The 21,692-nt window shown below is 38.4% G+C and overlaps 1 protein-coding gene across 50 annotated transcripts in view; it reads left to right on the top strand.

Annotated features, from left to right (window-relative positions):
• Nucleotides 1-204: 204 nt before the first annotated feature.
• FHIP1A (FHF complex subunit HOOK interacting protein 1A) overlaps nt 205-21,692 on the top strand; it is an 80,175-nt gene continuing 58,687 nt past the window's right edge. For 7 of the 50 annotated variants that reach the window (XR_015287514.1, XR_015287517.1, XR_015287528.1 and 4 more), the window contains exons 1-3: nt 250-668; nt 942-1,033; nt 14,585-14,709. The gene's annotated coding sequence lies outside the window, so the exon portion shown is untranslated. Of the gene's footprint in view, nt 871-941; nt 1,187-3,426; nt 3,641-8,344; nt 8,447-14,584; nt 14,710-21,692 lie in introns of those variants that run through there. The other 43 variants (XR_015287518.1, XR_015287523.1, XM_086891474.1 and 40 more) reach the window with 30 other exon arrangements.

Raw genomic sequence — 21,692 nt, 5'->3', positions numbered from 1 at the left:
AGACCTTGTTCTCTTCTCCAGGCTGAACAACCTCAGCTTTCCCAGCTTCTCTTCAGAGGAGAGGTGCTCCAGCCCACCTTGCAGCTTGCTTCATTAGGGAACTACCTCTAATTTTCATTTGTAAGATCGGGATAGATTTAAAGTGGTACTTCTGGCTCGCGGGTTTTCCATGTAGGCAGGCAGAGATGGGAGGAAGCTTTCTTCATTGCAGGGTAATTATTTCCAAAGTCGGGCTCTATCCCCCGCACCGTCTCCCGGCGGGCGCCCGCCCGGCAGGGGCCGCCTTGGGCCGGGCCTCCCCCGGCAGGTCGCGGCTCCTCCCCGCCGCTCTGACTCACGGCCCGGCCCCACTTGCACAAACCCGGCGGCCGGTGCCGAGCTGGGGCCGCCCGCTGTGAGGGAGCGGGGGGGGGCGCGGGGCAAGATGCCCGCCCTGAAGGGACGGAGCCTTCGGGGCGGGCGGCCGTGAGAGCGCTCCCGTCCGAGGGAGTAACGACGGCCCCGCCGTCCCATCGCGGACGGCGATTTACCTGGGTGCCCACCTCCCTCCCTCTTTCCTTCCTTGTTTTCTTTCTTCCTTCCTTCCCGGAGCCGGTGGTTTCGGCGGAGAGGGAGTGGAGTCCGCCTGGCCCCTCCCCGGAGAAACTTTCCGCCGCCACCCGCGCCAGGTAGGGGCTGGTCCCGCTGGGGCGGGAGCCGTGAGGGGACGGCGGCGGCTGGGACGGGCCCCGCACCGGCTTTCGGGGGTGTCGCGCCGCCGCTCGGCCTCATCGGCGGGCGGGGCGGGCTGTCAGGACGTGACAGTGTCACCCCCGGCCGAGCAGCTGCCGTCTGCCGCATGGGCCACCGCGGGCTGAGGGCAGTATATAGGTCAGTGGAAGTAATGCCCGCCTAATCCCCTTTATCTTTTTTGGCTCGGCTTTTCCGCTGCTGGTTTGTAGGGCGACCCTTGGGCAGCGTTGGTCGCAAACTTCTTCAGGGGGAGAGAGGACCCAGGCTTCGCGCAGGGCTGTGTGAGCGGGCAAGTGCCGAGGTGAGAGCATGGGATACGTGCTTTTATTTTCCGGAAGGCTTTTCCTCCCAAGTGCGACGCCTGACGGAGTGCCAGGTATTCCTGCGTAGGGCTGTCACCCGCGTGACCCTCTGCATGTGTGCTCACTTTGGGTTCGGACTTCTGTTTTAACAGGTTAGTTAACACTGATTATTTCTTTCTCCTTGCGTCACTCGCCGAATCACCGAAGGCTGTTTTGGCGTTTGCTGTGAATGCCAAAGGAAAGTAGAGGTCCCGGCAACTTCGGGGCCCGGGTAACGGGAGAAGGCAGTGTTCCCTGACAAAGTGATTGCTGTGTTGCTCTCTCTGACCTTTAAGGAACTATTAGCAAGGTCATGAGAACCTTTCTGTTGCACAAGGGTGTAGGTAGCAGCTGGGCATGGTTGAATTGCTCCATGTGGATAAATACATAGGTGCTGGCAGATGACCACTGTCTGCTGAGATGTCGTACATAAGGCTAGCCTTGCCAGTATAGGAGTTTGCCAGGTTGGGGCATGTGGTTTCTTGTAACTGAGAAAGGCTGAGGCATACTTGATGGTATTTGGAGATTTTTATTTCAGTCTTATTTTTCTCTTCCCTTGGCTGTTTGATTGGTTTTATGATTAGCATTAACATATCTCATACAATGACGATAAGAAGAAAAAATGCATAAAAATGATTGTGTAATTTTGTATGCCACCCTAATACTTGTGGCTGAACTAAATGTGACTTCAGAATCTGCCAGTGCCCTCTCTGTCTAGGTATTTTCTGTTGATCAATATGAAACTGATACTGTGCAAGAGTTCATAGTTGCCTTTTCCTTTAGTACAACAGTGCATTTATTCTCCCATATAGCAGTAAGAAGGATCTAGGGCCTCATCCTAGTGGGGAAGCATGAGGTTTTAATTTTGTTTTCATTTTCGGAGAGAAGAGGTAGTGATAATAAATTGTCCATTCAAAGAGCTCTCTCATAGACCAAAAAGGTAATAAGTAGTGTTAGGTTGTGCAATATAGACCCATGTCTCTGCCCATGTGCTTTATTTATATTGTAATTACTAGAAGTAAACATTTTAGAAGAAGTGTTGATTGGAAAGATTTATTATACCTGAATGAGTGATGTCAAATTAAAATTTTCACATTATCCGTGGTGCTTTACTTCTGCTGGGGTATATGTGTACAAGAGTCTACCTGATTTGAAATTAATCGAAGAATTAGGACCTAATACTGTAATTCATTTCTTCCTCTCTGGCTCTGCTTTAATGAACATGGAAGGCAAAGGGAGAAGGACAAGAAAAAAGACAGAAAAATTTACAATCTGTAAGGTGAAGTATAAATAATTGTAGAGGGCAGGATTGTACCAGTGAGATACTGATGTGAGGATGGCACTGGTGAAACTCATGGAACATCCAGATACCTTTTCCTCTGTCTCAATCAAAACAAATGTTTTCAATTGACTTTTGCTAACAGTTGTTTTAGTCTGTTTATTGACCCATGGTGGTTGACAATATGTGCTTTGAAAAGGAAGCAAATCCTATTAGAACAATGAAAAATGTGTGGGCAAAGTGCGTGGAAGAAACTTAGCTTTATGTTCATATTCCCCTTTTTTCTTCTTTAAACTTTACTGGGTGTAAACTATATGGTGGTGCTGGTAAAAACTGGATTGTCCTCTGTAAGGGTTTTGGCTTTGAGTTGTTTTTCTTGTTTTATTTTTGTGGTTTTATTCCCCTAAATAGGATACAAACCTTCATAGAATATGAAGCCAAGACAATCAAAACTGGAGAAACTGCTGCTAATGTGGTTTTACTAGATCCTGGCATGAAACTGAGTTTTAGAAATTTATAGCTATATTTTCTCTTCAAAAAGATCATAATGATGTATTGATACCTGTCAAGCTTGAATCTTGATATTTACAGACTCTCAGTACCATCTGAAGCATCAGTTTCTCTGTTAAATTGTACATTGTAGGATTAAGATTACTTTGATATGCATCGTTTTAAGACTTCTTTTTAACAAAGAATTTATTCATAAGTGCTGCTGTTGTTCCTTGCATATCTTTATTTATTATATATAGATGCTGCTTTTTGATGCCTGCAGAGGGTTTCATTGCAAAGATCTCCAAATTTTAATTAGTCTGGTGGGAATCTTGTTTAGATCTATAATGTTTGAGTAGCACACTTGACTCCAAAGATGCAGTTCTCCACATCCTGATCTGATGTTACTGATGTGAGCAGTAGTTTCCCTCAGACATGAGAGAGATGTGTTCTCTCTCTCTGTCCCATAGCATGTTTAGTGTAGTTGGTATGTTCATGGTGTTTATGTGCTGCTGAGCACAAGACTTTTTTGACCTCTTGTTCCAGTCATCATTTTTGTTAACAAATTTTTATTTTGGTTTACAGACAAACACTCAGGCTGTTCTACTCAGACATGCTGGCTTGGCATTGTTACCTTACTTATGGTCACTTCTCAGCCTAATGGGATAGGTCAGTTTTATATTAAATAGCTTCCACCCCAACAAAATAGTCATGTGCTGTATCTGCATCAGAATAAGCACCAGGAAAGAGGACATCAAGGAAGGCTCTTAGCAGAATAGTGCTTTTGGATGCGTTTCAGGTAATGCAGTGCACAACAGCAGATGCCTGTATTTTTGGTATGTTGTGGTTGCACTTTTAATGCTCTGATAATATTAAGTAGAGACAAGAAACCTTGGGGTGCTTCCAGAAGAGACTACAAAGGTCTACACTAGTCAAAAGTTGGGGTATGAATGACCTAGGGGTTCTGATTTTTTTTTCAGTTGTTTTTGCAATACATTGTAGTGGCCAAATAAAGACTTGTAAGTAGATGAAGGTATGGCTGCTCTGTAAGAATGTCTGCATTTTTAAAAACTCATGCAAACAGCTTTCTGGAATTTCATTAGAAAGCCTGAGCTTTCTGTAGAGTAAAACTGGTGAAGAAATAGTTCATTTTTCTGATCTGATTAATTTATTTAGAAAATAGAGCTAGGACTTCATTGTGTCATGGGTAGCAGGTCAGCTAGACCTGGATCAAGCTCCTGAGGCTGCATCTCAGGTCCTGGGTCCAGTTCTTGGCCCCTCACAAGGACATTGAGGTTCTGGAGCGTGTCCAGAGAAGGACAGTGAAGCTTGTGAGGAGTTTAGAGAGTGAGTCCTGGGAGGGGTGGCTGAGGGATCAGGCAGTGTGTAACCTGGAGAAAAGAAGGCTCAGGGGAGACCTCAACTCTCTCTACAACTGCCTGAAAGGAGCTTGTAACCAGGTGGGTGTTGATCCCTTCTCCCAGGCAACCAGTAACAGAAGACATGGCTTCAAGCTGTGCCAGAGGAGGTTCCGACTGGACATCAGGAAGAATTTCTTCTCTTTAGATGTGGTTAAGCATTGGCATGGGCTGCGCAGGGAAGGGATGGAACCACCATCCCTGTGAGTGTTCAGGAAGTGAGAGCATGTGGCATTTGATGCTATGGTTTAGTTGCCATGGTGGTGTTCAGTCACAGGTTGGACTTGCTGATCTTGAAGGTCTTTTCCAGCCTTAATAATTCTGTGATTCTGTTGAATTAAAAAAACAATTTTGAATGCCCTTGTGAATGTGTACAATAAGTGCTTCTGGCTTAATATCACTCCATTGTAATAGATGTGTACACACACCAGTACATTTTAAAGAGTCAGCTTTAACTGTGGAGTTGCTGTGATGGTAAGGAAGCACTCACCAGCTGAAGTTAATGTTTTGAACATTGAGAAGCTTTGGGAATGCATCTTCCCTTACTTTCTGTTGTAGGCATTGATCATGAGACTTCCTATTAGTACAGGTGGGTATCTCTCAGTCAAGGACTCAGTGATGGTATGTTAAGAATGCTTTGTGTGTTAAACCATGTGGCCAAAAAATTCTGGTCTAAGGAGATCCTGAAGGGCATATCCAGGTGAGGCAATTCCATGTGGAATTGAAACAGAGCAGGTAAGATAAGAGCTGGTGAGACTGGTGAGAGGCTTAAGGCATGTGAAGACCTAATCTGTGTTACCTATGATGTCAAGTGGGATTACTTTTAATTTGCAAAGAAAAGTTTGGAAATATGACACAAGCATAGCTGTCTGCATGCAGGAGGCCCAGCATCTAGCTGGGATTTTGACTCATGTAGCACCTTTTTCTAGAAATTGGAAAATTGCCCTGAAATTTTTTCTGTTTCAAATTGTGGTGCCTTCCCATGGGTGGTGAGTTACTGGGAAATCAATGACTTCTTTATCTTTTTCTTTTCTTTACAAAGAAAAAGGTCAAATTTTGATGCAGTACTGAATTGCCTATGTGTACAGTAATGTTTGACTGTGACAGTTAATTCTGATCTAAACATAATGAGCATGGTTTTACCTACTTTTTGTATGTATGCTATGTATGTGTGAGAACATACATAGCATAGCTAGATTAGTGCTAAAAGTACAATGCAAATTCTTATCATATAGTTTTTGCCATTTAGCTTTAGAAGCAGAGTCAATTATTTTCTCCCCTTGTACCTCTACTGTAGTCTTCAAGCATATGACAGACATGGTTTTGTTTATTTAAACATTTGTATGCTTTTGAAGAACTTGTCTTTTTTTTTAATTTTTAGACAGGAAAGCTGTGTGGTAATAAAAACGAGCTAGATTCTTTGTGTTAGTAACTATTACTGAAAGACAATTGTGCCCATTGTCCTTCTGATTCTAGCTCATTTTTGCAAGTTACCTGTATTGTACATTGGTGAAGGGCAGGATTTCTTTCTGTGAAAATTTTTATATAAGAAGACTATTCTAGCAGTAGTGGAGTTTGCCTGCAGAACTGATCAAATGATGGCCTTGAACAAGCTCACAGTTGGAAGGATTTCCTAGTGTATGTGAAAAAAATAAAACTTTTAAAGTATTGATAGTCTTTATATTCCAGTAAATCTTTGGATTGTGACTTAAATTTAGCTGTTGGCTAACAGTTGAAGAGGTAGATTGATGAAGAATCAATCCCATTCGCATTCACAAAATCTTTTGTTAAACCTCAGATGCCCCTGAGCAGGAGGGAAGAGAATATTACACTTTTGAGTTAGTTTTATTAACAATTAACAGTTAATATTATTGTAATAACTAAATTATTTTCAGATGTTTACGTTTTTTACACACTAGTCAGCGAGCTGTGGTTAAAAAGTTGTTACTGTGCGGCCAAGTCCAAAAAATAGCATAGGCTGTTACTGAATTGTGTTAACTCATTTTGCTGTGGCAGGCTCCTGCCCTAGTGCAGCAAATCTGAGAGGGAGAGATAACTTGGGTTTCTGCTTCATCACTGTACTGGCATTACATTGATGAGTGCTTTTGTAAGCATACCATAAGTATGTATAGCTTAAACATACAAGGGAGTAGGGAGGTGTGCCTTTCATAATTGCAAGTTGGAGGTGGAACATCAGTAAGTTGCTACACTAGGCCCATGGATCTTAGTAAACACAGCTGTGCTGCTTCCTCTTTGCACGTTTGTAGCGTTTTTACACTTCACTTGTGGCATAAATAGGTTTTAGTTCAGTATTATGAATTCTGCATTCCTGTAAGAAAAGTTACAGAAGTCAAAAGTTTATCTCCCCTTCTGAGGAACTCACTGATTTCCAGTGCTGCACTTCGCAAGAAGTTCATACCCCGAACCACAGCGTGATGTGGATTTGTTTTGGAAGCGAGGGCTCTGTTCCTCTCTGTGAGTGGGATTAGAATTGTGCTGGTTTCTCTGCCTTGTGTGCCCTACTAAGGTAAAAGTGACAACAGGTTCTAAGCAGCCAAAAATTTTACAGCAAACCATAAAGAACTTCAGAAAAGTGTATGTTTCTCCTTTTTTTTTTTTTTTTTTTTTTTTTGTCTCTGATGTTGTTCTCAAATCACCCAAAGTCCTTGGAGTGCCTTTAGTATGGATTGGGATTTTTTTTTTTTTCTTTTAATTGGCAATTTTGCCATTCAGTACACGGAAGCAGAGAACACATAAGAACACATAGTCAGCAATAGGTGTAACAGGATAATTTCCTTTCTGAATTGCTGACTTGCATTAAGATTAATTATGCTTGCCTGCTTGGAGTGGTTTCAGGTAAACAATTATAAAGTTCTTTATCAGCTTCTTGAAACATATTCATAGGATGAGAAGCCTGTGAAGTGAGAGTACATTTTGAATGGAAGAAAAGCATGGAGGGCAGAAACTGATTTGCCTTTGCAATGATTCTATTCTTAATATTTTGGTCCCAGTAGTGTGAACAACGCTAAAAGATATTTCCCTAAACTTGCTGCCAGATAAGACTGAGGTTTTTATGGCTGTCAGGGGTTGCATCCACTTTCAGCATATTTTGTTGGCATGATTTTTACAGATGTGATGTTTGCCAGCAGCAGCTCAGTGCTTATGGGTTCCTGACTTGATAGTGTTGATAAAAGCAGAACACAAAAGTAGAATTGAGATTATTTTTAAAAATTTCCTTCAGCTAGGTAGTTTGTTTTGCTTGGATGCCATTGGAATCCTTGGACTCGGAGAACTTTTTTTTTCTTCTTGCAAGAACCTTTACTGTTGGGAAAAATAAAATTAAATGTTCAGAGAGCAACAACTAAGGCAGTTTAGAAGACTCTGCATTTGTAATCCATGCTTATTTACAAATTATATCTTCTGCTAGTAGTGTTTTTAGCAACTTACATTCAATAGCTGAAATGCTACTGCTTGATTTTAAAGTAGCAGCAAGTGATGAGAATAAAATTTCATTGTATTGGCAGAAAAGCATATTCTCTTACTAGTGTGCATTTGTTTTGCAAACATTTAAAGTAACAACAGTTCAGATTTAAAAGAGGCATCAAATCAACAGCAGCATTTCAGGAGCACTTGGCATTGGGCTCAGTGTCAGGAGACAATGTGGTCTAATCAGTTATAATTCAAAGTACATTTAAATATTCTGAGATAAAAATATGATTTATTCAGAAGCAGGAATATTGGAGTTTGTGGCATATGCTAATGCAGAAATTGAAACTATTCTTCCATAGGGGGAGAATATCAAAAGTAGTGAGAGGCTGGCTTGGCTAATAGTGAGCTCTTCAACATCAAACACAAGGAGGGAAAGGAATACCCAGATTGCCAAGAACAAGTGTAAAAATAAAACACACACAAATATAATTAAGTTGCAAAATTCAGAATGACCCAACTCAAAGCATGAGAAATCATTATAGAAATATAAAGTTAGTAAAAAGAAAGAGGAGTTTTACTCCTGTTTGACAAATGGAGCTGTGGACAGATAATATATAGCAGGCTGAGGTATTTTTTTGTTTCTTTCTTCACCTCAGGTCTAATAAAAGATACTGAGACTTGGAGGTGAACATGATGTCCAAGGCAAGTGCTAAAACCCTAAGCTGGTGTGAGGAAAGAGTGAGTTTTAGAGCAGTTAGGTAAGTTTAAGTTTCAAGTGTTTACAAAAACACTGTTGAAAGGGTAAGGGCTGGCTGATGTAATCCTTGAGCTGCTGCAGTTACTTAACGCATGGAGGGTATGTGTAATACTGTGCCACTGAGAAGAGGGGTTGTAGTGTCTGTCTGTACGGGTGTCAGGGGCAAGGGGCAAGTGGAAATGAGCAACTGTAGACTCAGTTGTTTATCTTTATTTGTTCTAGTATGTTTCTTAGGAATTAAACCCTCCCAAAGCAGTAGAAGATGACAAAAAAAACCCCCAAAAACAGTAGTCCATGTGATTCTATTTTTAATATTAACACTGCTAGGCTGATAAAATTTATCTTTCCAAAATGCTAACAGAAGAGGAGTAGTAGATCTCTGGTAGCTTGACTCTGTGATAGAAACTGTCAACATTTCATTCTTATTAAAGAATGTCTGGGGAAATTGACTGTGGGCAAGTTCTAAACTGCTTGAAAAACATTGTTTTCCCTAGAAATGGAGTCATGAAGTATTGTTCTTGTTAGGGGTGAGAGGTTTGTTTTAGATATATACATAAAGGATTTATATATTTTAGTAGGCAACAAAAATAACAGAAGTCAACATTGCTATGGAACTGTAAAATTAGAGAATGTCATATGAAGATACTGTCCAAAAATGATTGAATTCTGCTCTTAGAAGGTTTTGGGTTATTTTAAATAGAGCTGGTTCTTAGGTTGGGATTGAAGTTTGCATTGCAAAACCCTATAGCACAGTTCCTTATTTCAAACACAGCAAGGCTTCTTTAAAGTAATTCCTGGTTGATGGGAGCAATTGGAGAAGGCCAGAAGGACCAAATGCTTCTCCCTGAGGCCTGCTTCAGTTAACCTTAAGGACCTTTCCAGTTCTTATTGTGGTATCCTGTGTCTGCATCACATATGTGTAAATAGAATTATGTTCTACAAGTTACATGAAGTAATCTTTCCAGCCAATATTGATGTAGTGTTATGTTTTGAAGATGGAATTCATTAAAATTAATTTAAAAGGAAAAAAAGAAGGTAATATGAACCCACTGTAGGGAGTCTGGAGAAGAGCAGTAAGAATACCTGGATGTCTGGAGGAATGACTGAATGAACTGGGAGCTATTATTTTAGCTTCAAAGAAGTGAAGAAGATAGTGGAAAACTGAGAAAGTGAGGGTTTGTCTAAGTGTATGAGATAAATATGTTTTTCAAAGTGATCTGGTTTTTTTGTTACTTGGTAAGACATTGTTGCATTAGAATATATTACCAGGAAAAGTTGTGTATGATTTTAAGAACAAGTAAGGAAAGCAGTTGTGAGTTGTGACAGGAACATGATGTTATCATGGCACAGGGGGAAGGACTAGATGATTTTGAGGTGATTTTTTTTATCCTTTGAGGGCAAAAAGGAGATGGGTACTGTGGTACAGCACGATGTGTAAAATCCAGGGAGAGCACAGTACTGAGAATTAATTTTCTTGGTACCGCTACTCTTACAACTCACAAGGAGGATCCAGAATATATCAAAACATTATGCGTCTTTCTCTGTTTTTTTTTTTTTTTTTTTCACCTGGAGGAGTTGAGGGACACTTGTAACTTCACAGTGCTGTGGCTGTTGAAGAGTAGGTAGAACTCCCTGTTAGAGGTAGCAATCTCTAAGAAATGACTGTGAGCATGGCCATACCCAGACTGGCTCTGCAGGAGCAAATCCTAGAACAGGGAGTGCAAGGAAATGTGGTGTGAAGATGGCTGGATTAGCTTTGGAAACAATTTTGTCATATTTGTGTGGTGTTGCATCCAAGCCACTGGGGTTTTACTGCTTCCAGACCTGTGCAAGTCTGCTCTCTGCCACACAGACTTAATCAGCTTGTACTAGTGAAAATTTGGAAAACTCTTTCATGTAATCTGCTGTATGTTGTAAACAACCCTCTATTGTGCTTCCCTTGTAGCCTGTGTTTTCTTGAATAAACTAATTCTTCTTTAATTATTTGTCCAGTAACAGCCCAAAACAGATAGAGGCTCTTCATATTTCTTGTCCAAATGATAGGGATAACAACAGGGACATTAAACAAAGGTTTTAATTTCAGCTGCATGTTATTGGGCAAAACTGTGAACAGCAGAAGGAAAGCAAAGATTTGAGGAAGTCCTGCAGTGTCAACTGATCTTTAAATCAAAAGAAAATAGGCACATTTTTATGTAAAATTAGCAGTTTAGAAGATTTCTGGTTTTTTTATTCACAGAGGGAGATTTCCCAAGAGGTATCACCTCTATGATGTGTTTGTTATCTTAATTCATGCACATATGAAACCGGAACGTACTTACCTCTTAATGTTTTAAAGTCCATCTGCTTTTTTGAATGGCATCTGCTGGTACTGGGAGTTTGTATTGATTCATATATCTGTGTACTGTGGTTTCTAGGATTATTTTCTTGGGCTCTCACATGAAGGGGAAAGATAAGGAAAGCAATTTGAATTTCCCAAACCACAAAGCTATGCATCTTTCATAATATCCAGCTTGGGTAGTGGTGTAGGTTAAGATGCATGGGATGCGATACAGTCTCTAAGGACAACTTTCCTCTCAAATAACATGCAGCATAGCCCTGAGCTCAAAATTAATTGTGTTTAAAAAAAAAAAAAAAAAAAGAGGAGAGAGAGAGAATGTATAAATCCTTGAAAAGGGTTTTGCCATTCTGAGAATGTCCTGGTGACCTGCCTGTTAAAAGAAAGTTTGACAGTCTGCTCTTCTGTGAACTGAAGAAACATTGAAAACTGCTGTCTGTTATGATTTGATGATCTCAAGATACAAAGTAGAGCATCCCAATTCATGAAGGGTATTACTAAGAATTGATTATGTTCTAAAGCTTTTTAATATGCATGCCTCACCACACCCATTTTAGGACAGAATTTCAGGCTATCCAAGCAATGTGAGCTGAAATATAATATTTTTTCTTATATTCCTATAATTATGAATCATATGACTTGTATGAATACTGTGATCCATAAAATACATAAAATTAATATCAATCATATGAGACAGAAAATATTGGATAAAATATAACATTTTTGTATCTGATTCAAAGTTTTTAAGCAGTTCTTCTACCATTTCATGGTTTCCTCACCTGTCTCACTTTTCAGAAATGAGAAGGCAGAAGCTTTTTTATCTCTTCTCTCTCCCTCTGTTTTACCTCCTTACCTTCTAGGATACAGAATGCAAGCATGTATTTTTTTTTACCTGGTACTTGGTGTTGCCCGCTTTTAAAAAGTGGTGTATTTGATGCAAAAGCAAAATATTTGCTCTTCCAAGAATGTTACATAAGGCAAGACTGTGCTTGGCAGTAATGGTTTGTCAGTGCCTACAGAGAGATCCCAGTGTCAGTGCTCTCTGGAGATAAGGATGTATTATTTCCTATCTGGCAATACTGAACTGATGATACTGTGTGATTAATATGACTCTCCTGGGCCACAACTACAGGAAGCTCTCTGTTCAATTATCACCATGCTGCTTTTATTTAATTACAGCCTTTAAAAATAATATTAAAAAGGATGATTCAAAATTGGAACTTTCTAAATTATTCAAATTTTTGTTTTTTCATAGTCTTCTTTTGCACTCTAACCTAAGGGGTGTCTGTGTAGGTTTGGTTTTATGTGGGTTTTTGCTTTGTTTGTTTGGCTTTTTTTCCCCAAATTATTTGGGAAGCTAAAGGCACTTAGGTTCTGGACATTTTCCATAGCTTGGTGGTGAGGTTTCAGATTCAGATTTTTTTACATATGTTTGATCAGGGAATTGTTCTATGTTCTGAATGCCTTCTCTCTAAAACTTGAACATTAACTGCATATCATAGAGAAATTTTTTGTAGCCTACAAAAGAACAGACCTTTGTGATTTTCTTTACTGCCTCTATAGTAGTAACAAAGATTCATTGAGTGAGTCTTGCAGGACTTTGAAGCTGAAACACTGAATAAATTTGGATAATATGGCACCACTATAATATTTTATTAAGCATATATTTGAAAACATGCACTAGCCATATCAGAAATGGGATTGTCCCTCATGTGACTGTTCTTCATTTGCTCTGGTTTCAGTCTCTTGTACTAATTTTCAGTTTCAGGCTTGTGGTTCTAGATAAAAGATGATATTTAGATGGAAGCATGCTGGAATCTTTAAAACAAATGTGCTGAGAGGTTTTTTCCCTCCCCCAATGCCCTCTTCATTATGATCACTTGAAGCCCCTCCACAGGTGCTTATGGCATAGTCCTTTCCCACATCTACTGGAAAGAATGATTTCTAGAGAGGCTGTGGGTTACCTTTAGGACTTTAGTTTGGACTCTGGGTAGGGGCAATTTCTCTTTTAAGTATATTTTTTCTATTCCTCTTTTCTGTTCCCTCTGATGAATTATTTCATGGGTAGTAAAAGGAAATAAAAATACCAGGCTGATAAACTTGCAAACCTCAAACATGAGGATGTAATTTACACGACACCTATTTTGTTATGTATATGACAATAGTTTTTAAGCTGTGCTGCAAATTAAAGAATTAAAATCCCAGGGAGAAAATAATTGTTTAAGCTAAAAGCCAGTCCGGTCAAGAACATAATTACAGGCTCCACTTGAAAAAATACCCTGATAAATGGTACAGAAAAACAAAAATAGAGAGAATGTATTTAACAAATTAAACTTGGAACCTTATTTTTATGACCAGATGCAATGGATATATAAAGCAGACAGGAGGAAAGTTAGTATTAATAACAAATTATGGAGAAATCTCCTTTCTTTAGGGACCTCACTTGCAATTTTTTTGAGTAACAAGAAAATATATTAAAAATAGCATGGTTTAGTGAGGTAGAATTTTATGAACGGTATTTTACTACAGGAAACATTTTCGAGATGATCTGGAAGACAGAGAGATTGTCCTGTTTCCATTTCACTTGGAAACTGGCTAATTTTTAGGACAAATGTCTTTGTTGTAATTGAGGGGGAAAATGATGCTAAAAGTCTCATATGAAATTTCTGGTAACATCTGTGGAGGAACTTGATATAATCTTCCCTAAAATTCAGGAGCATGAAATGTGAAGGAATCTCTGGGGTCATCTAGTCTAGCATATACTGAAACTATGTTGTATTTGCAATATAAAAACAGTGTCTTCCCATACGCCCTTAGTTTTTGGCTGTTTTGTTCATGCTCTCCTGATGGGAAAGCTGTTTAGGAACCTCTTTTAAACTATGACTTCTTGGTCAAAAATTATGTTTCTTAATTTTTTTTTTTGTCTTGATGTATATACTTTTTAAACTTTTGCAGGCTTTCTTTCAGCAAATTGAAAGCTTTCAGAGTTTTGCCTGCTTGCTTATAAGACACAGAAAAATGACACTCTCCTTATTTTGAGTTAATTTGTGTAGTCTGGAGGAATTTCTGTCAGACAGGTTAGCAGGATGTCTGTAAAATCAATTTGGAATGCTAAGCACTGCGTAAATGAATAGACACCCTTTTCATACTTGCATTTTTCTGTATGTGTGCAGCCTTGTTACATGTCAAATATAAATTTAATATGAATTACTTCAGTGTTGACAGAAAGGTGTGGGTTTCTCTTTCTCCCTTGCATGTGTTTAGCTTGTTTAACAAGATGCTGTTATGATGCATTTCTTGTCTGAAAAGTGAGTTTTGTAATCAGTTTTTTGTCAGTGTAGCCAGCTTTAGAATTCAGTGTAATACCACTTTTTTCTACTTCTGTGTTTTATTTTTTTTCCCCAGCGGTTATTTTTTAGCCAGAACAGTTTCTTAATTGCTTCAGACTTATTCAGTGTGTTATGCACGATTGTTTTTGAGTTGCAGCAGTGAACAGAAGGCAGCAAGGAAGGCAAATATGGATTGTTTCTGCTGTGGTGTGGGCTCTTAGTCAAGGGTCTTTTCAAGGGCTTCTCACTAAGGTATTGGTGAAAGGCCTGGAAACTCTGACCTTGTTTGTGTGGATGTGTCTCTTGCTGTGACATAAGCTCTCTTACTGCTACTCCTGTGTATTGGAGAGTTTATTATCTTGTTCTCTTTAAGATGGAGCTTTTTTTCCTTTTCAGTTTTTAAGCTGCCAGATTTCTGTTAATAGAGAATGATAATTTTTACTTTTCTACTTTCTCTGCCTTTCCTTTTCTCTAGTGGAAAGCTGAATGCTGCTGAAAGCTGAAGAAACTAAGTCTAGATTCTTGGAATCTTCCTTCAAATGGAAGGGCTGCCAGAGCCAATTTTTCCTTGCTGACCTGTTGACATTGCTTTAATTGCAGGTAAGATACGTGTGTGTCTGTGTGTGTGTAATAGGTAGTTCAGAGAAGTCTGTTTGCTGAGCCATGAACTTTGCAGTGCTGGGTGTCACAATCAGTTTTTGTGGTATGGACAATGAAAAGTGAGTTTGAGACTTCAGTCTTATTTCAGATGACTGATGGAGTCTCCAGTAGCACTCAGCTACATTTAGACACGATGGGCTCTGGAGCATCCTGCCAGTGTTTTGTGTTTCACTTCTGTTTGTGATTCACTTCTGTGAATCACTTCACTTCTGTTGTGTTTCACTTCTGTTCACTTGTACAGTGTAACTGTTGTGCAGTATTCCTGTGGCAATCACAGAAATTGCTTACATGTGAAAAGAATACACAGCAATTATCAAAGGTGCTTTAGCTGTCTTTTAGTGCCCTGTAACCTCTGGAGAACAATAAATATATTGTTATATATGATATATCTACATAGCCTGTATGTCAAAAGTAGGTTACCAGTGTAACCTGGATGAGAATCCAGCAGCTTGTGCACCAGGATTTTCTTGAGTTGCCAAGACTCCTCTTTTTTTTGTTTGTTTGTTTCAGAATATCTCCACATTATTTGGCTTATGGGATAGGAAGTAATTTAAATGCTTGTCATCTGAAGAATGTATGTTTTCTTTTTTACTCCTGTTTCTAACAGGTACAATGTAGGATACAAAAAGAGTTGATAGAGGAAATGCTAGTATTCTCTATCTGAGCTTAAAAATTGAACAGAAACTTTAGAAAACCTTTTACAACAAAAGCTGAATAAGGGGCAGAGGTCCTAGGCTTTGGCTTGTCATTGGATCATCTTACTTTATCTTACTCTGCAGTGGAACTAGTTAGCTGACAGATGAAAATTCAGATAAGTCTTTCCCCACCCTGATCTACAAGCATGAATATAATTTGGTTCTTGATGCAGCATTATACATGTGTTTTGTTTTATTAGATGAGCTGTTTTACAACGTGAAAAGGGCTGAACACTTATGAGTCACCTCCCCAAGAGATGCTTATTCTCAGTTTGGAAAAAGGGCTGATGAAAGAGCATGAAAGGGGGTGTGGTTTTCATAGCCTGAATGTTTCATAGAAGAGTTGGCTTCATTTGGGGAGGAGATGTGGGTGTTAATTGCAATACTGTCATAAGGAAGCTGTGTACAGAAGAGAAGCCCAAGCTAGCTAGGGAGGGAGCCTGATATGTGGGTGTGAAATGAGACTGGGATTAGTACAGACAAGCTTAAAATCACAGGAAACCTGACAGTGTGTTTGGTTTCCCAAGATGTGTTTGTTGTATCAGGTGGAGTATTTATATCAATCAAACAGCATTAGAAAGGGAAAGAAATATGAAATTATACTTTATAATACCACTAGTTCCTGGTTTTTATATAACCAGATTTTCTTTCAAATTGATTAGAAAAAGTACAAATAGCTGGTAGATTATAATTAATATTAGTTTTCTGGTAAACTCTTGTGCCTTCTTTGTTATTTTTGAACCACCAAACACTTGCTTTATGAAAATGAGCACCATCTCTCAGCAGCCTTTCATACAGCATGTGTCTGGTCTTATGAAGCACGCTGCGGTGCTTCCACCTCTTTTTTGATGCAGTTTGTTGCAATTCTTGATAGTGATAGGAGGCTGTTTAGTCAAGGGAGAAGCAAGGATCTTCTTCTTCTTATCCTAACCTGTGCTGCTCTGTAAAGGTTAGGGAGGGGTCTGGTTTCTCTATAATAGCTTGTAAAAGGTTCCAAAGTATCATATCAAAGTATTTTTAGGAAACTGAGGGGTTGTAGATAGATAGTCTGATGCTTGCCAAATGTTCAGTATGTTACTGTTTCCACTCTCTGAATGAATTGGCAACTCTGACAATGTTACAAACCTGTTTTATTAAACCCAGCTCCTTAGAATATTTCAGAGTATCAAGCCTTGTGTAAAAGCTCACATAACAGGGTGTTTGGAAGGACTACATATTCCCAAGACTAATGACACCTTTCCCAAAATTTAGAGTGTAAGCTTTTACATGTACTGACCTACAGCTAATCCATGATTCTGTGGCTATATGGAAGTAGCTTTGGTTGCCACAGTGACTATTAGTCACAGTTGCTGTAGGTAAGAGTTCTTGAGATGGTTTCTAACATTAGAATATAATATCTTGCACAATAAAGACATGTGTATTTCCTTCTCCAGAGAGAAAACTAAAGAACAATTCTTCATTTAAACTAGAGTCTGGTCTTATTCTGTAACTTTATTTCTAGCAGTGTAAAGCTTTCAGTTGGCTGTTTCTTCTTTCCCTGACTTAAAATCTAGTTATGTTCATGGAAAGGCAGTACAGTCACCGATGGCAGGAAGTAACATGAACCAACACAATAATGTGGAGTCTTTCTATAGTTCTCATGTCTTCCTGTTCTCTGTTTGTGTAACTCCTTAGTTCTACTAGTATGTTTGAAATGTTGGTTTAGCTAACAGCAGTAATGAAAGGAACCCCTAATTCCTTAACACAAGAGCTTTAGTATCTAGTCTAAGATTGTTAAGTATCTGTGATTACCAACTCTAGTCTCAACTGGTATTAAATCCTTAGAGTTTTTTATTGGAAAATATTAATGCATCTGGAACAAATGTGTTCCCATATATTTTTGTTTTCAATAAAAATTTTCAAAGTAAGACTTTAATAGATTCAAGTTGGAATGTTAGAATGACAAAAGATGCAAAGTCAAAAAATTCCATTAGTTTATATGCAGTACCTTAGGATCATGCTTCCTTTCAGCTGTATTCTTCCTGCATTGTGGTCTGAGGTTGTTTGATTTTGTGTTAGTGGCTTTTGTTGCTTTTTTTTCGTCCTGGTGTCAGTTTGTAGAGTCTTGAGTTTGTTCTCATTATAAAAATTGTGAAAACTCAGACTTGTGAGGAGGAAAACGTCTTCTTCATTCAGCAGGGAGTTTGATCTTAGGAGCAAGCCAATAAAATCTTGGTTACTGACAGTTATCTGAAATAAATATTTTAGAGAAAGATCCCATTTTACTGAGGTAGGTAATTTTTAAACTGCCTTGAATTTCACAAAATGTTAATAGAAAATAGCTATTACATGATTTTACTCTTTCATAGGATTCCTTGGTCCAGTTGCAGGCTACTTTACATGGCCTTCTTGAGGAATCAGTGATGTTCTATAAATAATTTAAGTGGTTCTGATTTCTAATCTTTCCTCACTATACACTAGCATACAAATTTGCTCTCCCTGTGATGCTGAGGGAGAGGTCTGTAAAGAACACATCTACCTGACAATTCACAGAATATAAAGATGTATACATGGCTTTCATAATGCATAAGTTGTTTTTTTTCTTTCTCAGCTCAAGATAAACAAGGAAAGAACTTGTGTATGTATGACACAATGTGAGCTATTCATTGTAAAGGTCCAGGGTATGTCATAAAGAATGTTTTGTCCAACCATCTTGATTTACTTGTCATTGCATGTGTCTTGAGTTTAATTAGGTGTGTATTTTGCCCTGAAGAACTAAGCACAGTGCAGGGAGTTAGCAATGTGTAATGGTAGACAGAGGCCACTGGCATGAGGAAATGGGAAAGTATGACTGGTTTTCTGATCATAGGGACAAGTGTTTTTCTTAACTTTGGTCTCATGGAAATAACATGTAAGTTAGGTAAGTAGGTATTGTTCCAAAACTGGCTACACCTTAGCCCTAAATCTGGGTAAATTGTCCTTGGTAGTGGCTCTATAAAACCTAAGGGAATATGTAAGCATTCTGAATAAAGGAGATTTGGTTAATGTGATGTTAGAAATTCAGATATTTTATGGTAGACATAAGGAAACCGCAAAGAGCAAACCAGGAAAAAAAGTGATAATGTTTTTCATAGTAAAACTGATTATTATCAACATAGTGTTAATGGCCATCATTGTGGTGACAGCTATCTTAGAAGGAGAAAGATTAATACAAAAAAAGAATGTACAACAAAACCTTGAAAGATCAAATTCTCATGTGTTTACACGTTTTCCTGTGCATCATTGTTCTTTAGATCCCAATATTTTCTAAGAAAAAGAGGATTTTGAGGTAAAACTAGTAGGGATTAGTTAAATAATTTTAAAGTATGCATTATTATTTCAAAATATAAACTTGGAATAAACAAAAGAGAAGAAGAGATTAGGCCTGCAAGAACGGATTGAATTGGAAGACTAAGTGTTCATTAGATTTTGATTTGGTTTTGCAATGCTAGAATCTGTTTGGTTGAACAGAAACATATCTTAGAAACCCCTCTGTAGCTCTTGTTAGACAAGCTGCTTGTTCATGAGCCAAGCAATGGAGATGTTCAATGTATTTATTGTGTATGGAGCAGTGGGGATCACTGAGGATTTTGAAGTTGAGCTGTCCTCAGAGTAGGACTTGATGGGACAGAAGGGGGCAGGACAACATGTGCATAGTCCAAGCGTATGGCAGTGTCCCTGGCCATGTGCAGTCTATGGTATTACGTAGTAGTCTTTCCATTCCATAAATTCAGTGGGTTTTGTCTTTTGCTTTCAAAATTGTTTAAAAAATCATCACTGCTTTTGGTAACTCTTATGGCCTGTAACAATGAGTCCCATAATTTGTCACAAATTATCACTTGTGCAGGAACAGAGATGGGAAGAAGAGCTATGCAGTGGGAGGAGAATACAAGATCCAAGTTCTGGGTGTCTAAATCATGTATTACATACTAATTTGAATTTTTTTAAGGACTCTGCCTATTGTATGTTTCAGAGCTATGAGTGTGTATTGTCATTTAACTTTCTGGAGTCACAGCAATTTTTTAAAACTCTGGTTTACTTGAAATAGAATTGGATTAATGAAAAACTTTTCTGTCGCCTACTGCAAGTGTAGTGTTGGACTTTTTGAAGCAGTGTTTGTGGCCTTTGTTTCATATTAAATTCAATGTTGTGAAATGCACATTGAGTATTTCTGTTGAAAGTCTTTTAAAACAAGGATTTGTACACTGTAAGTATAACATTATTGAAAAAGAAATTTGGAAAAACCCTTTTGCTATTCAAATCAGATAAAGGAAATTTTCTGGCAGTGCTTGAGATTTAAAGTAAAGAAATTGGGTGGGAGTAAAGTAATTGATTCCATTGCAGTATGCATGCTTACGTTTGAAAAATGAGAGCTAAGCAGAATAATTGTTTCATCCTACTTTGTGGCTCTATTAACTAAAATAAACTGTAGCTTATCTTAACCAACAAAAGATTGAAGTGATTTTTAAAATATAATGCATTCTTGAAGGATATTGCTTCTTGAAACTAGCATCTAGTTGGCAGTATGATTTATTGTACTATTCTTTTAATGTCCATTCAATATGAAAGCTTCCCATTTCTTCCAGTGAAGTGCTACAGTGCATTTTATACACAGGGTGTTCTGTTGTAGGCTGTTTCATGTATTCCAAAGGTGTGCAGCTGACTGCTAGTCTCATTTGAAGATTTTTTTGTTTTGCAGCTTGCACAGAAACTGCTTTATGGAACATAGGGGATTTTTGCCTCTCTCCTAGTAGGAACATAATATTCAAGAGGAAGGGAGAGTCTCACTGTATTCTAGGTGTGTCACAGAGTCAGTGTGTATGACAATATGTGAATGTCTTTGAATCTTTTACTACGGGGAAATCTTTGGTAACTACCCTACCACAGAAGGAGGCTAATCTGAAATTATATTGAAACTTTGACCAAAGGTGTTCTTCTAGATAAAATTCCTGTAACTCGTTGACTTGATTGGCTCTACGCTGGGGTTTAGTTCACCAACATCAATATTTTGTTTCAGTGAAGAGCTGTTGGTGTTAGTTTGATCACTATATCAATTAAAATCTGAGTGCTTTCTGAAGAAGTTTGTGATCCTTCAGATATAAAAAGGGATACTAGAAACTAACTTGGCCTAAGTACCACTTAATATTGATTTTGTTCAACAGCATTTTTTTCACATTATAGCTATACACTTAATGGCTACTCACTTATACTGAAAAGACATATAACAACATCATTTCAAAAAACCTTACCTCCCAATCCTATCTCAGGATGTTGATATTTAATCTGTTTTGCTGATTGTTTTTACCTCCTAATGAACTTTGCTTGAGTTGAGAGTTTGTTCTCTCTGTTGAAATTACCTTGCTGATCTATAAAATGTTTTGGACTCTCAAGCGACCTATGCAAAATATACCTTCTACACATCAGCAGCAGAGTATTACTGTTGTAGGAAGTGCTGGAGAGAGGGACCTTCATTTCAGCCTCATGATGAAATTGTTCAGGTGCACCCTTGAGCAACCATTTGGAACTGAAAAGGAGAATCTTTTAAAGAGGCTTTGGTAGTAAAGTTTTTACATGTAAATTCAGTAACTCTAACATTTAAGTTGCAGTACAGTCATTAAATATCTAATTACTTACCTTCTAATTTGAAAAACGTACTCCTAAAACACTGACTATAGTCTCATTCTATGGGTGATGCAGTGAGTAAGTAGGCTACAATGTGATACTGGGCAAAAAGTGTGTGGACTAATAGTTCACAGCTTTGGAAATGTCATACTATATTCAGTGAATGCAGGAGAATATTAAAAAGCTGGAGCCTCATCAATTTCTGAAGGATTATGAATTATGATAACACATGAGGAGTACTTGATAACCAAGGAAATCTTTCAGTTCCAAGTCCTAATGAAGGTCACGACACAGGGAAAATCTTTCAAAAACCAGAGTAGTTGTAGTAGAAGTAGTATTTCTCTTCTGAAAACACCTTAGAAACTTCAGCATAAATTTTTGCTATTTATGAATTGGAAGACAGAAACTTAATTTTGCTGGGATTAAGGAAGTAATGCTAGGCATCATTCCAGGAGCAAGTCAGAAAATTATTATGCCTCAGAGGAACAACTTACTTTTCTGTTTCTCCACTTATTTTAAGGCTTCAAGATTATCAGTGTTTTCCTTTTCAAATCTGTGTCAGCTGTAGACCAAAGTGCATTTTAAGAT

The sequence above is a fragment of the Cyanistes caeruleus genome, chromosome 5 (assembly GCF_971803275.1).
Source record: "Cyanistes caeruleus chromosome 5, bCyaCae1.hap1.1, whole genome shotgun sequence".
In the NCBI taxonomy this organism is placed as follows: domain Eukaryota; kingdom Metazoa; phylum Chordata; class Aves; order Passeriformes; family Paridae; genus Cyanistes; species Cyanistes caeruleus.
The sequence above is the reverse complement of the archived record's forward strand: the minus strand, read 5'-3'. Positions and strand labels throughout refer to the sequence as shown.